This window comes from Hyla sarda, chromosome 4 (genome assembly GCF_029499605.1).
Source record: "Hyla sarda isolate aHylSar1 chromosome 4, aHylSar1.hap1, whole genome shotgun sequence".
Taxonomy (NCBI): Eukaryota; Metazoa; Chordata; class Amphibia; order Anura; family Hylidae; genus Hyla; species Hyla sarda.
This window is the reverse complement of record NC_079192.1, coordinates 353,165,231-353,182,072: the sequence shown is the minus strand read 5'-3', so window position 1 is coordinate 353,182,072 and position 16,842 is coordinate 353,165,231. Positions and strand designations below refer to the sequence as shown.

General features: G+C 44.7%; 1 long non-coding RNA gene across 1 annotated transcript; it reads left to right on the top strand.

The window, feature by feature from the left end:
- Positions 1-5,797: 5,797 nt before the first annotated feature.
- On the top strand, positions 5,798-7,870 carry LOC130267210 (uncharacterized). Its single transcript, XR_008843097.1, has 5 exons — positions 5,798-5,864; positions 5,960-6,049; positions 6,410-6,552; positions 6,975-7,132; positions 7,757-7,870. It is a non-coding gene; the product is annotated as an uncharacterized LOC130267210 (long non-coding RNA).
- The last annotated feature ends 8,972 nt before the right edge of the window (positions 7,871-16,842 follow it).

The following is a 16,842-nucleotide window of genomic DNA, read 5'->3' as shown; positions in this document are numbered from 1 at the left end:
AGGGGGGTATTGGTGGTGTTGCTAGTGGATGATGGGGGTGCTACTACTGGGGGGGGTGTTGCTGGAGGATGATGAGGGTGCTACTGGCCATCCCCCCTGGCAGTATCACCCCCATCATCCATCCGCAGGATCATCCTCCTGGCAGGAGCACCTCCATCATCCACCATCAGGATCTGCTGATGGAGGTGCTGCTGGGGGGGGGGGTGTTGCTGGTGGATTATGAGGGTGCTACTGCCAGGGGGGGAGCATTAGGTAGGCAGCAGTGCCCCCACATTAGGTCGGTCGCAGTTTCCCCACATTAGGCAGCATAGATTCCCCACATTTGGTACCAGTTCCCCCACATTAGGGATGTACCAGTTACCCCACATTAGGGATGTACCAGTTACCCCACATTAGGTAGCAATTTCCCCAAATTAGGTAGCACAGATTCCCCACATTAGGTAGCAATTTCCCCACATTAGGTAGCATAGACTCCCCACATAAGGTAGCATAGACTCCCCACATAAGGTAGCACAGATTCCCCATATTAGGTAGCATAGACTCCCCACATTAGGTAGCATAGACTCCGCACATCTGGTAGTAGTTACCCCACATTAGGCCGCAGGTTTCCTTGCAGGTTCCCCACAATGGGTCAAAGTCTCCCCACAATAGATCGCTGGTTATACACCCCCCCCCCCCCCCCACACACACACACACACACAGTCAGAGAGACAGACACACGCACACAGAGTCACATACACACACACACACACACAGTCACACACACAGTCTCACACACACACAGTCACACAAGCATAGATAGAGACAGACACACACACACAGTCACATACACACACACAGTCACACACACACACACACAGTCACACACATAGTCTCACACATAGTCTCACACACACGCCAGTCTCACACACACAAGCATAGATAGAGACAGACAGAGAGACAGACATACACACTCACCCATCCAGCGCAGCGCTCCTTCTCACCGGGCGCCGTGCGAGTGACGTAACTCACGTCCTCCTGCGCGGCCATGCGGTGTGACGTCAGGCCGGCGCAGACGTGGGAGCGGAGGACGGGAACAGTGCTGGTGAAGGTGAGGGGGGGGGTGATGACGGACGGGCGCAGAGTGAAGGTGAAAGAGGGGGGGGTGATGACGGACGGGCGCACCGCACACACAGCGCAGGGGGGGGGGTGCTGACGGATGGGAGGCCGGTCGGGCACAGATGGGGGGGGTGCTGCGGAGCGTCTTGGTGTCACCCCATTAGGTTGGTGTCACCCGGTGCGGGCCGCACCCCCCGCACCCGGGTCGCAACGCCACTGCCTGTAAGTTACTGCAGGTTTTTTTGGTAGGTATTTTAAAAGTACCTGATCCGTAATCAAGATTGGCCAAAATTTCAGTATGGCTTGGTTCATTTCGTCTGTGCGAGAGTGGTAATCCGTAATGAATCGAATAACATCATCTTTATGAGTTATTTTCTTCTTGCCCTGCAGTACAGCTTTTGCTCTCTGATTTGCATGATCTAGCACTCTGTTGTTGTAGCCCCTTTCCTTAAAACGTACCTTCAAATCTTTAGCCTGGACTTCAAAGGAATCTTCGCTAGAGCAAATTCGATGAGTAGTGTTGAGCGGCATAGGCCATATTCGAATTCGCGAATATTCGCGAATATATGGACGAATATTCGTCATATATTCGCGAATATTCGCATATTCGTTATATTCTCGTTTTATTTTCGCATATGCGAATATTCACGTATGCGAAAATTAGCATATGTGAATATTAGCAAATACAAAATTAACGCACGCGAAAATTTGCATATGCGAAAATTAGCATATGCTAATTTTCGCATATGCAAATTTCCGTACGCCAGTCTCACACAGTAGTATTACAGCCTTCTTTACACCACACAAGCTGGAAGCAGAGAGGGGTGATCACTGTGATGTGTACTGTGAAGAAAAAAAAACAAAAAACGAATATTCGTAATTACGAATATATAGCGCGAATTGCGAATATTCGCGAGCAACACTAGTGATGAGGATGGCTTGAAGTGGCATGCAGTACCGTATTTGCAGATGTTTTCTTCCTGAACAGATCTGTGGACAAAAAAACGCCTTCATTAACTGTTATTTTAATGTCCAGGAATTCAGTCACTGGTCCACCTATATTAGATGTTAGTCTGATGTTTTTGTTGTTTTGGTTTAGTCTACATATCAGGTCCGTCAGTTCTTCTTTTGATCCCTGCCATATCAACAGCACATCGTCTATGTACCTCCCCCAGTAGTGAATTTTCTCAATACCAGGTGGTGGATTGCATAGGAAAATGTCCCTCTCCCACAGCCCCAGGAACAAATTAGCATATGAGGGCGCACAAGCCGCCCCCATAGCTGTGCCCTGGAGCTGCAGGTAGAGGGTCTCCTTAAACATAAGAAAATTATGGGTCAGTACAAAGTTGAGGGATGATATTAAGAAATCGCTGAGATCAGGGTCCAAGGATTGAAGGAAACTTACCGCTTCCAAGCCATCCCGGTGTCTAATAGAAGTGTACAATTCCTCGACATCACAGGTGGCAAGTATCATATCCGAATCAAGTTGCAGATGAACAAGTTTCTTGAGGACGTCGTTGGTATCTTTTAGATGTGACGGTAAAGTTTCTACAATAGGGAGAAGATAGAAGAGATGGAAGTCAATGAATTTACAGAGAGGTTCACACAAATTACCACATCCTGACACAATTGGTCTCCCAGGTGGACAAGTGGCCTTTTTATGTACCTTAGGGAGCAGGTAGATTGAGGCTACAGTATGGTTGGCTGGCATTAATGCTTCTGCTTGGCGTGCAGATAGAACTCCGGATTCCGATGCTATTTGTATAATATCCTGTAATTCCTTTAAATAATTAACTGTGGGATTAAAGGTGAGTCTTTTATAGCAATCCATCTGTCTCAATTGGCGAAGCATCTCTCGTTCGTACATCTTAGTTGGCCACATGACCACATTTCCATTCCATTTTGTTCCATTTCTGTGTCAACAATTATGAAGAAATCGCTCATGAGTCCGTCTCCAGGGATTTTGTTCTATTTAAGTGTCCAGTAATCTACCACTGTCCAGACTACTAGTTTATTATTATTTTTCCCCCTCCCCCCCCCTTTATTCCCCTCCCTTACCTCTCCTCCCCCCCCCCTTTTCTCCTTTTCATTTTTCCTATACCAACATGTAATATTCTATATCAACATGTAATATATTACAAATATATATTTTGCTATGATTTATTTATATCATGTCTATTCACATGTCACTTTATGCACCAGGGGGCCCCCCTGTTTGAATATATATGCACAAGCACTTCATGCCACAGATTTTTTCACTGAATTCATTTTTTTTATTCATTTTATCTATTATTTCTAATTTTTATGGTTCATTTTGTTATTTATACTTTGTGTGTGTTCTTATTTGATATAACACCATTTTTATTTTCATAATTATATATTATTATTTTTTCACACGTTATATTTATGTGTTTATATACACTATGTATTTATATGATTATATATTATTCACATTATCTGTATTTATATGTCCATATACACTACATCTATCACTACCATAATTCACATATCTTACCCTAATACTCCATATCACTAAGTTCTATTTCATTTCCTATTTCATGTTATTTTGTAATCTGTTCATACTGAGTAAATCCTTTATATATGTATACTTATGAGCGTTTTATATAATGCAATGTATGTAATTCATTCCTCCGCTTGGTCGGGACGTTCTGGTCGCCCTTATATGTAATCTTTTACTTACTTTTTAGTGCACATATACATATATATCATTCCTTCTATGTCAGTCGACCATTTTGAGGGAGTCCCCCGTTGAAATAATATACTCACACACGGAGGTCGGCCATTTTTAAGTAGTTTTTATCCCCCTTGTGTTTTATTTACATGCGCAGTAATCACTATGGCGGCCATTTTTGAGGAGCCCTTTCACTATAATACAATTTTCCTATAAATTGTAAAATGCACATGCGCAGTAACTTTCCCTGATCCTCCATTTTGATGTAGCACGTCTTCACAGACACTATTTTGGCTGGTATGTATACACTGCCATTATTCTATGCACCATTCTCTTACATATTGTAGCCAATCAAACTATGGCACCTTCTTATGACATCATCCACATCTGTAGTGGCGACGGAACATTCTGATAGCGTGGAGTGTATTACGGTCAGGTGTGTGCAATGATTGTTATTGTTTTATGTGTATATATACTGTGCTCATTCAGTCCCACACCACTCCTGGATAAAGCCCATCCCGGTGAAACGCGTCGGAGGTTTGGTGTGGAACTGGCGTAAGTCCTGTACCGCTGCATGATTCTGTTTGCTGCATTGCAAATATACTTAATTCTTGGCTTTCTCGTACTGTAGCACTTTGTGCACTTTACTTGTTTAGCCTGTTTTTACTCTACAGGCATTTTTGTTGGTCTATTCATCTGCCCAACATTTCCTATCACTATCTGTACTATTTATATTGATATTTATACTTCGTGCAGCCCACTTTGTCTACACAGACATACAGCTATTGAGGTGTACAGTTTTGTCATACCCCAGTATTCCCGTCTACTATCTTTTTCCCACTTGTGTATTTTATAAACTGTGATTTTCAATAAAGTATTTTACTTTTATATAATTATTTGGTCTGGAGATTTTGTTGTGCGCCATCTGGCACCTGTAGGTGTATATGTTCAATTGGTAGCTATATCTCCAACATCTGACTTTATGTCCTTTAGGAGCTGTTTCTCGTGACAAGGTTTCTAGGTTGCATATTTACCTTTCTGTTTCTTTTCAGATTGGTTGTATATTCCCTTGCCCGACAGCATTTATCACAGATATGGATTATAGAAGCCGAGATGCTTCATGGCTCGAAAGAGCAAATAATATGTTTGAGAATGGATTTACACATGGTGTGGAAACTACACATAAAGCTACACTTAAAAAAACAATGAAATATCTACTCCATAGGAGAACGAAAACATGGTGGAATAGAGCTTTTTTACAGAGATATATCTCAGGAGGGCTACTTCCGCGTGGCCTTAGAATACAGGTGTTTCCATCTTTTCCAATTGAAAGCAATGATTTTAAGAGCAAATGGGATGAATCATGTAATAAATGTTCGCAGACATTCTTGGAACTCTTAGTGATGCATAATAGTGAAACTCTGGAAACAATAGAGAAGGAATTAGAAAGTGTACAAGCAGATCTTACCAAGGAATGCTCCAAGGCTGAGCTGGAGGTATTCAATAAAGAGTTGGATGAGAGTTTCAATAAATGGGAAAAAGAAATTCAGGACATCAAAAGCAAGAAATACCAACTTGATGCTAATGACGCCCAATCAAACAGAGTCTATAGATGGTGGCAGAATGATGGAGGTACCAGATTACGCACTGTCTGTGTCTTCCACCACTTTGACTAGTGCCGGCTCCACTACTTCATCCAACTATAGATATCAATTTAACACAAGGAAAAGGAAGATGGACTCTGAATCTGGGAAACGGAACGCTCAGAAAAAACGTGATTACAACAAGAGGAACCAACAACAGGTGAGTAATAAGGTTATTAACCTTAGCACTCAAACACTTACCAAAGAACAGGAGGAAGTATTATGTTTAGGTTTATCATTTTGTCCTTCTGACAAATTTGACTACTTTACTGCAGTTAAGGACCTACAGTTATTTTCTAGGAAACTGGCTTTTAAAAGAATTTTTGATAAACCCCTTGACAGCTCCTTTCCTAATCTTTTGACTAGGAGTGAACAGGAAGCCGCGCAGACCCTGGTTGAATTATTGGAAGAACAAGAACCACCTACTAAAGGTAAGTTCCCTCAGACCCTACTTCCTAAATCCAAAAACTTTCCCCAGATGACTCAATTTCCCAATATTGACATTTTTGTAAAACTTGTGTCCCAGGAGTTTAAAAAAATACCTGAGACAAGACATGGCGATAACTTGACTGCCACCCAACGCAAAGCCCTGATGGATATCCAATCCTGGAAGGAGGTAATTATTAAACCCTCCGACAAGGGTGGGAATGTGGTCATATGGCCAACTAAGATGTATGAATGAGAGATGCTTCGCCAATTGAGACGGATTGCTATAAAAGACTCACCTTTAATCCCACAGTTAATTATTTAAAGGAATTACAGGATATTTTACAAAAAGAATTGGAATCCGGAGTTCTATCTGCACGCCAAGCAGAAGCATTAATGCCAGCCAACCCCACTGTAGCCTCAATCTACCTGCTCCCTAAGATACATAAAAAGGACACTTGTCCACCTGGGAGACCAATTGTGTCAGGATGTGGTAATTTGTGTGAACCTCTCTGTAAATTCATTGACTTCCATCTCGCCCCTATTGTAGAAACTTTACCGTCACATCTAAAAGATACCAACGACGTCCTCAAGAAACTTGATCATCTGCAACTTGATTCGGATATGATACTTGCCACCTGTGATGTCGAGGCATTGTACACTTCTATTAGACACCGGGATGGCTTGAAAGCGGTAAGTTTCCTTCAATCCAGTTCCTTGGACCCTGATCTCGGCGATTTCTTAATATCATCCCTCGACTTTGTACTGACCCATAATTTTTTTTATGTTTAAGGAGACCCTCTACCTGCAGCTCCAGGGCACAGCTATGGGGGCGGCTTGTGCGCCCTCATATGCTAATTTGTTCCTGGGGCTGTGGGAGAGGGACATTTTCCTATGCAATCCACCACCTGGTATTGAGAAAATACACTACTGGGGGAGGTACACAGACGATGTGCTGTTGATATGGCAGGGATTGAAAGAAGAACTGACGGACCTGATATGTAGACTAAACCAAAACAACAAAAACATCAGACTAACATCTAATATAGGTGGACCAGTGACTGAATTTCTGGACATTAAAATAACAGTTAATGAAGGCGTTTTTTTGTCCACAGATCTGTTCAGGAAGAAAACATCTGCAAATACGGTACTGCATGCCACTTCAAGCCATCCTCATCACTTAATCAATAATATACCAAATGGACAATTCCTGAGGGCCTGTCGAATTTGCTCTAGCGAAGATTCCTTTGAAGTCCAGGCTAAAGATTTGAAGGTATGTTTTAAGGAAAGGGGTTACAATGACAGATCATATCAGAGAGCAAAAGCCAGTAACCGTACTTCTCTTCTGCATGGCAAGAAGAAAATAACTCATAAAGATGATGTTATTCGATTTCGCACAGACGAAACGAACCAAGCCATACTGAAATTTTGGCCAATCTTGATGACGGATCAGGTACTTTTAAAATACCTACCAAAAAACCTGCAGTAACTTACAGGAGGTCCCGAAACATCAAAGATAGTCTTGTGAAGAGTTATTATCAGGGTACGACCCCTGCACAGGCATTTGGCTCCAAAGGGCCCAAATGGGGTACCTACACATGTGGTCAATATGTCTCCTGTAAGAATATTGAAAGGAGCACATCTTTTACTGATGCTAAAGGTCAAAAAACTTATAAGATTACCCACCACATTAATTGTGCGACTAAAGGAGTAGTATACTATGCCAGGTGCCCCTGTAGCAAAATTAATGTGGGTCTAACAACCCGCGAATTTTGCAGACGGGTTAGGGAACACGTACTTGACATAGTGTCTGCTCAGGATTGCTTGGACATTCCTCATCAAAAAACTTGCTAGGCATTTTAAACAGTATCACAATTGTGACAGTACTCTTTTGCAGGTACGCGGCATTGACCGTGTTTACATCAGCAATCGTGGCGGCAATTGGAAACGTGTACTCGCACAGAAAGAGACCCGGTGGATTGAAGTCTTGGGTATGAAAACTCTGGATGGCTTGAATGAAGTGAATAGCTTCGTTCCATTTCTGTAAGTATATTAAACATCGTTTTATCTAGTCACCAATTGCCCTATTTGCTCGTAGTCTTATTCCATTCATGTATATATTTCATATAGAATTTTCAAATTAATTTAGCTTTGTCCCTTGTGGAGTAATTTCTGGTTTTAGTTACTTAGTTTTAACAGTGTGTTTTGTGTGTCCTAGCACAGTTTTTAATGGTCACCAACAAGTGTCTTATGTATTGTTTTTTTGTTTCTTGCACGTATTTGTTTATAGGTGTCAACAATTATGAAGAAATCGCTCATTAGTCCGTCTCCAGGGGTTTTGTTCCATTTAAGTATCCAGTAATCTACCACTGTCCAGACTACTAGTTTATTATTATTTTTTTCCCCTTCCCTTTCCTCTCCTCCCTTCCTCCCCCCCCCCCTTTTCTCCTTTTCATTTTTCCTATACCAACATGTAATATCCTATATCAACATGTAATATTGTCAGGATCCGGGCTGGTAGCGGAGGCTGGTGGTGGATCCGCTGTGCCAGAGAGGTGATGACGTGGGCCGTACCAGGGGAACTGAGTCTAAGGAGTTACTGGTTTTCACCAGAGCCCGCCGCAAAGCGGGATGGACTTGCTGCGGCTAGTAACACCCTGGTCATTCCACCCAGTAGCGACTCAACCTCTCTTGCTGCTGAGATAAGGCAAGGTACAAGAGGATCAGGCAAAGGCGTAGTCAGACGTAGCAAATGGTCAGGGCAGGCAGCAACCGTTCACTGGCGGTAGTCAGTAGCAACGGGTACCGCAACAGGCAGGGTAACACCGGAACAAGAAATGCTTTCTCTCAGGCACAAAGGCAACAAAGATCCAGCAGGAGGCTGTGGGAGGAGATGGTACTTATAGGCAGTGCACAGGTGAGGCCTAATTAAGTCAAAACAGCACTCCCTCTCACACAGCTTGACCCTTAATGAACCACATTGGACCAGGCACCAATCACCTGTGCACTGGTCCTTTAGATCTAAGAGTCCCTGTGCACACGCGCCCTAGAGAGCGGGGATGCACACGCTGTGACGCCGGAGCGCTGCCTGGGGACACACGCTGTGAGGGCTCCGAGGCCAGCAGGGGGCCCGGAGCGCTCAGTGCAACAGTACTCCCCCCCCCTTTGGTCTCCCCCTCTTTTTGGTACCCAAGAACTTGAGGATGAGGCCGCGGTCTAGGATGTTCTCCTCCGACTCCCAAGATCTCTCTTCAGGACCGCAGCCCTCCCAGTGGACCAGAAAGAATTTTCTCCCTCTAACCACTTTGGATGACAAAATCTCCTTGACGGAGAACACATCTGAAGTTCCAGACACGGGAGTGGGAGAAATGTCCTTGGGGGAAAAACGGTTGAAGATTGCTGGTTTCAGAAGGGAGAATTAGGTATTCTGAGGGAGGAAGGGAGATGGAGCTGATAGACCATGGGATTAATTTTCTTTTTTATTCTGTAGGGGCCCAAGTAACGAGGACCTAAATTGTAACTTGGGACCCTAAATCGGATATACTTGGAAGACAGCCACACTTTGTCCCCTGGGGCAAAGACTGGAGGAACCCAACGTTTCTTATCGGCCTGTGTCTTCATGCGAGAGGTGGCTGCAAGAAGAGATTGGCGTGTCTCGCGCCAGATGGATACAAAATCCTGGACAAGATTATCAACAGCGGGTACTTCCGAGGAGGTGGGCAACGGAAGAGGTGGCAAATGGTGACGTCCATACACCACGAAAAAAGGAGACTTGTTAGCGGAGGACTCTTTGTGGTTGTAGGAGAACTCAGCCCACGGGAGCAAGTCTACCCAATCATCCTGACGAGAGGAGACAAAGTGCCGGAGATAGTCACCCAAAATTTGATTAATGCGCTCTACTTGAGCATTGGACTGGGGGTGGTAGGAAGAAGAGAAGTCCAATTTAATCTTCAGTTGACCACAGAGGGCTCTCCAAAACTTAGACACAAACTGTACCCCTCTGTCGGATACAATGTGTGTGGGTAGACCATGGAGACAAAAAATGTGAGAAAGAAATTGTTTCGCCAGCAATGGCGCAGAAGGAAGAGCAGACATAGGTACAAAAAGCGCCATCTTGGAAAACTGGTCCACAACCACCCAAATAACAGTTTTGCCATGCGAAGGTGGGAGATCGGTGGCAAAGTCCATGGCGATATGGGACCATGGAGTCTCTGGAACTGGCAGCGGCTGAAGCAGGCCTGCCGGTCTCTGGCGGGGTGTCTTGTCCCGGGCGCACACATCACAGGCCTGGACAAAATTCTTAACGTCCCTCTCCAAAGATGGCCACCAGTACCTTCTGGAGATCAGTTGTAGGGTTTTCAGAAGACCTGGATGGCCTGCCACCAGTGAAGAATGTCCCCACTTGAGTACCCTAAGACGAAGACGAGGTGGCATGAAGGTCTTACCCGGAGGAAGAAGACGTAAATCCGCAGGAGCAGAAACAATCAATCGCTCGGGAGGAATGATATGCTGAGGTGACACTTCTTCTCCGGTGACATCTGAGGTGCGAGAGATAGCGTCAGCCCGGATGTTTTTGGCAGCCGGTCTGAAATGAATAAGAAAATCCGGGTGAAAAACAGAGACCAGCGGGCTTGGCGGGGATTAAGTCTTTGAGCAGACTGAAGGTAGGACAGATTCTTGTGGTCCGTAAATATGTTCACAGGGTGAACAGACCCCTCTAGGAGATGTCTCCATTCTTCCAGCGCCAACTTGATGGCAAGAAGTTCTCTGTCTCCGATTGAGTAGTTTCTCTCAGCAGACGAGAAGGTTTTGGAGAAAGACCCACAGGTGACGGATCTCCCCTTTAAGGACTTCTGGGTTAGTACGGCTCCGGCTCCAACAGAGGAGGCATCCGGTCTGGTGAGGATAGGTGCAGAAGCAAAGGCGGACTTCAGGGTGCGGAAAGCCTCTTCGGCCTGAGGAGTTCATGATTTAGGATTAGCCCCTTTCTTAGTCAGGGCCACGATTGGAGCCACCAGGGTGGAGTAATGTGGAATAAATTGCCGGTAATAATTGGCAAAACCCAGGAACCTCTGTATGGCCCGTAGACATGTGGGACGAGGCCAATCCAGAACTGCTGAGAGTTTAGAAGGCTCCATCTGTAGGCCTTGTGCGGAGATGATGTAACCAAGAAAAGGCAGGCTAGATCGTTCAAAGAGACATTTCTCAAACTTGGCATAAAGGTGATTTCTTCTCAGACGAGACAGAACCAGACGAACATGAGTACCGTGTTGCTCAAGGTTAGGAGAATAAATGAGGATATCATTCAGATACACCACCACACAAGTGTAGAGAAGGTCTCTGAAAATGTCATTAACAAATTCTTGAAAGACGGCCGGGGCATTACACAGGCCAAAAGGCATGACTAAATACTCAAAGTGACCATCCCCTGTGTTAAAGGCAGTCTTCCACTCGTTTCCCTCTCGAATTCAGACCAAATTATTGGCACCTCTCAGATCCAATTTGGTGAAGATCTTGGCACCTCGAAGTCGATCGAAGAGCTCTGAAATGAGTGGAAGGGGATATCGGTTCTTAATGGTGATTTTGTTTAGACCACGATAGTCGATGCAGGGTTGCAGAGAGCCGTCTTTCTTAGAGACATAAAAGAAACCTGCTCCAGCAGGTGAGGAACACTTCCTGATGAACCCCCTCTGCAGGTTCTCCTGAATATACTCTGACATGGCTGGAGTCTCAGGTGGAGAGAGAGGGTAAATTCTTCCTCGAGGTGGAGTGGTGCCAGGCGTGAGGTCTATAGGACATTCATAAGGCCTATGCGGGGGCAAAGTCTCTGCTTGCTTTTTACAGAAGACATCTGCAAAGTCCAAATATGGTTCTGGAAGGCCTGGAGGAGGTAGAGTATAAGATGCACGTTTAGCAGAAACAGGCAGGAGACAATTACCAAAACAAGATGACCCCCAACTTCGGATCTCCCCAGAGGACCAATCCAGGACAGGACTGTGACGCTGAAGCCAGGGCAGACCTAGTAGACTCTCCGAAGTACAGTGAGGAAGAACAAGAAACTCCAATTTTTCAGAATGAAGTACTCCAACAGACATCTGGAGGGGTTCAGTACGGTAGAGAACGGTAGCATCCAGTCTCTCACCATTGACAGTGGTAATGTAGTATGACTTGACAAGACGGACCACTGGAATATTAAACTTGCTTATAAGTGAGGCGTAAAGAGGGGGGGAGGTGCATATAAAACTTAGCTTTTAATGATAGTAATTAAGAAATATAATGCATGTGATGCAGTATTATAGTTTGTAGCACTCAGATGAGAGGTGCACAAACCAAATGGACGCCTGATATAATCTGCTAAAATATAACAGATGGGGAGAGGACTCCCACAATATTAGGATAATGTACACAACAGTACATAGATGCCCGTAATCAGCTCTCTATGTTCTGGAAAAACCACAATGCCCTACGCGTTTCGGCACACTGTAACATGTGACATCCTCAGGGGCTAAACAAGTGGTACATATCTCATAATAGTAGACAATCAAAGTATCTGAGCCCACAAGCATTTGGGCTCAGAAGATGGAGTTCTTCCTTAACCCAATAGACCGGATCCACCTGCAAATAAACACATAAAAAGAAATACCGTTCAGTATACCATGTCCGGGCTGTACGGTGCCTGTAACAAATATATGCATGCACTCACGGTTCTATCAGAAGCATAGTACGACACCTGTGAAAGAAAAGGAAAGAAAATGCCGTTTGTTCTGGCTATCTCCTAAGTCACGGTGCACATGCCTGTAAACAAAAGGAACAACACTCACGGTTGCGGCGTCCTAATTGCGAGTAGAAAGTCTCGAAAAAATGCGCCCGTCTCCAAGAGGGGGCAACCTTGATCAAATGCTTTTGCAGCGTGAGACACGATGGATATACATCTTAGATACAGTAGTTCCTAAGGGGCTTAACGAGCAGCTTATTTTTACCAGTTTTTTATAATGGATGTATACCGCTGGGGATACCCTTGGGGTGTAGGCTAGGTAGTCATGGGGGGGGGCTGTAGTCAGCCCACGAGTTAGCACACCCCCTAAACATGGAGTAGAAGGGTTTATAGACTAGGTTCCAGTGCGGGACCGCCCTTATTAGGGCGGCCACCCCGCCTAGGTTTAGGGACTAGTGATAGGGCTTAATAGGGACAACATAGGCTCACTAGGCCCCTGCTATATTTTCCCTCTTCTCCCATTAGGGTTGCGCCCCCTCTTCCCGGGCGGTATCCGTTGTAATATGACTCGAACAGTGTGATCTTGTGAGTTGATAGCCTTTGATCATACTGTTGTAGTTATATTTATACATTCATTAATGTCCTATCCTGTGTAGCCCCCATTACTTAACTAATATACTTTCCCGATTTCTGTTCCCAGGTCTGTGCCAGCTCTACGCTCCTTTCTTGGGTCCCTTTGGGTCTGGGGCAATAGGGGACCAAGTCCTGCTCTAGATGCCAATGAGTTATATTTACTCAATATTTTGTTATACCGAGTTAATCATGCGCACACCACTGCCCCATTAGCTCAGTCCCTAGGGTGCGATCCGGATTTAGTCAATAAAGCCATAATTACACTGTGGGTCAGATTACCTTCTGACTCACAGCGTCTTTCCTTATCCACGGGGCGATTAGGGTTAATATTTCTCCGCTTACCTCCTCGCTAGACTAGCGAGGCTGGGTTGACACCCTCCTACTTCGGCGTTGGTATGGAGATGGCGTCTGGGCGGAGTCTCCACCCACAGCCCCGGAAGCGGATAAGGCGTCAGACGCCGTCCGCTCAGGAGATGCGTGTGAGCAGCCGGCTAACAGTTCGGCTCCCCGCCACTGCGGGTAACACACGTCCCTGGAGCTTTCTACTCGCAATTAGGACGCCGCAACCGTGAGTGTTGTTCCTTTTGTTTACAGGCATGTGCACCGTGACTTAGGAGATAGCCAGAACAAACGGCATTTTCTTTCCTTTTCTTTCACAGGTGTCGTACTATGCTTCTGATAGAACCGTGAGTGCATGCATATATTTGTTACATGCACCGTACAGCCCGGACATGGTATACTGAACGGTATTTCTTTTTCTGTGTTTATTTGCAGGTGGACCCGGTCTATTGGGTTAAGGAAGAACTCCATCTTCTGAGCCCCAATGCTTGTGGGCTCAGATACTTTTATTGTCTACTATTATGAGATATGTACCACTTGTTTAGCCCCTGAGGAGGTCACATGTTACAGTGTGCCGAAACGCATAGGGCATTGTTGTTTTTCCAGAACATAGAGAGCTGATTACGGGCATCTATGTACTGTTGTGTACATTATCCTAATATTGTGGGAGTCCTCTCCCCATCTGTTATATTTTAGCAGATTATATCAGGCGTCCATTTGGTTTGTGCACCTCTCATCTGAGTGCTACAAACTATAATACTGAATCACATGCATTATATTTCTTAATTACTATCATTAAAAGCTAAGTTTTATATGCACCCTCTTTACTATATTTAGTTTGGGAGATCACATATACGGGTTAGTAGATACCCCTACAAATCTATTACTAATCTATTTTGATTTGTTTTTTGCTATGGCTAGCCTGGTTACCAGCACACCCAATTTGGATGATTGGATCAGTGAGGCGCGTGATGTTTTCTCGGATAAAACTTTAGTCCAATCTAAATATACCCCCTCTCTCAAAGCTGCATTTCGTGAATTGACGCAGTGTCATGAATCTTACATTATCAGTTTCTGGGAGGTCCAGAGTTTTGAATCTTATATTCAAAACAAAATTGTACCCCGCGGGTTGCGTATACCCATTTTGCCCTCCACTAGACTACGTACACCAAAGGTCTTAAAGAAGTGGGAGGAGGAGGCAACTACCTGCTCAGTTAGGTTTTTACAAATACTACTTGAGGAGGAGAAAAGAATCCTGGAGATCTCTGGCAAAAAATTGAAAGAACAACAAGAGATAGCTGCCAAATTTAAGGGAGAACCTGATTTTGTGACAAAGGAGACCCAGTTACAGAACACCATAGAAAGGTTCTGCTATCACCTAAAAGAGCGTAAACATACTCAGTTTGTCAGAGATCTCCAGGATTTTAGGGACAACAGGGCCTACCAGGTCCTGGAAAAGACACATCCCCATAGAGACAGTGAAATAGAACCCTCCTCCTCGGAAACAGATACCTCAGATAGGGAGAAGGGCAAAAGTGATAGGGGGAGAGGTAGGGGTAGAGGCAGACCCCATAATCGAGGTAAGAACCGCCATAGAGCCACAATACGCAATCAACAACATAATCAGGCATGTGGCTCCTCCTCGGCGCCCTCTTCCTCCTCTTCTCAGCTACATTTTTTAGAGGGAGAGAATCCCTACCTCTTGCGCCCTACCACGGGACGGGGCAGATCACAGAACTGAAAGGTTCCAAAGGCCCTCAAATAATAAATTTATCAGACCATGTCCTCAATGAGTTCCAGGTGGCCGTACTCAATAAGGGCTTGTCCTTTGTCCCTACGGTGGAATTTGATGCATTTACATGGACAAAGGATATTAGTCTATTTACACGTAAACTGAACTGGCAAAGATTTCATAAAGACCTTGAGAGAAAAAAAGAGTGCGGCCATTGGGATCTCAGTTGAGGACCTAGCAACAGTTAATGAACTTGCGGACCTATTTGAGTCTGGTGAGAGAGATAGGGGTTTGGGACCATTTACGGACCTTAAACCAAAGAGCAAAGCACAGCCACCGGTAGGTGAAACCTCTTGCATTGAGATATTCAAAGAACTAGTCTTACGTGACCTTAAATGTCTAACTTCCGAAAAAAGCAATGTCAGGAATAATTTCTCCAAAAAAGAAAAAAATGAGGGATCTCACAGACAATATGGAGATTGTGATCAAACCCTCCGATAAAGGGGGGAATATAGTCATCATGAGTAGAAACCTGTATAAAGAAATGTGTTACAAAATCTTAAAAGATAGGGAATCCTACGAGATACTGCGAGAGGATCCAACATCTAAATATAGGCAGGAATTGATGACTATCTTGGATGAAGCCAAGACAGATGGCCTTATTAGCGATGGGGAATATAGATATTTGACACCTGATGCTCCCGTTACTCCCACGTTCTATGCACTGCCAAAAATTCACAAATGCACTTCCTCGCTTAAAGGGCGTCCAATCGTCTCGGGGATTGGTGGCATTTCGCAGAACGTGGGAGTCTACGTGGACAAGGTTCTTAGACATTTCGTCACTGCCCTTCCTTCATTTACACGAGATACGATGGACCGTATGTCCAAATTAGAAGGCATTGTAGTGGATAAGGATGTTCTGTTGGGAGGAATAGATGTCGAGGCGCTATATTCCTCCATCCCACACGAACAGGGGATGAAGGCTGTGACGTACTATCTCTCCACTAGGGGAATTTACCTACACAACCATAACAATCTTATCATCAGATTGATGGAGTTCATACTATCACACAATTACTTTCTCTTCAACGGACGCTTCTACCACCAACTTAAAGGGACTGCCATGGGCAGTCCCTGTGCGCCAACTTATGCTAACATCTTCTTAGGCTGGTGGGAGACCACTGTAGCGTTCGTGGAAGAGAAAGAAAGGTACCTGGAGTATGTCCCTCTCTGGACACGATATATAGACAACGTGTTCATCCTATGGACAGGTACAGAACAAGACTTTAAACAATTTATGAACTCCATCAATAATAATGAGGTAGGTCTCAAATTTACTTATACCTTGAGCCCCTCACATTTAGACTTTCTGGATGTTACTATCCGAAAGGATGATTCAGGTGGTTTGACTACTAATGTGTTCCGTAAAGCCACTGCAACGAACAGCCTCCTGAGGTGGGAGAGTTGCCATCCGGGCCCCCTTAAAAAGGGGATCCCTAAAGGGCAATATCTCCGCCTCAGGAGGAACTGTTCGGAGGAGCGGGAGTTTTTGGCACAGGCGAGG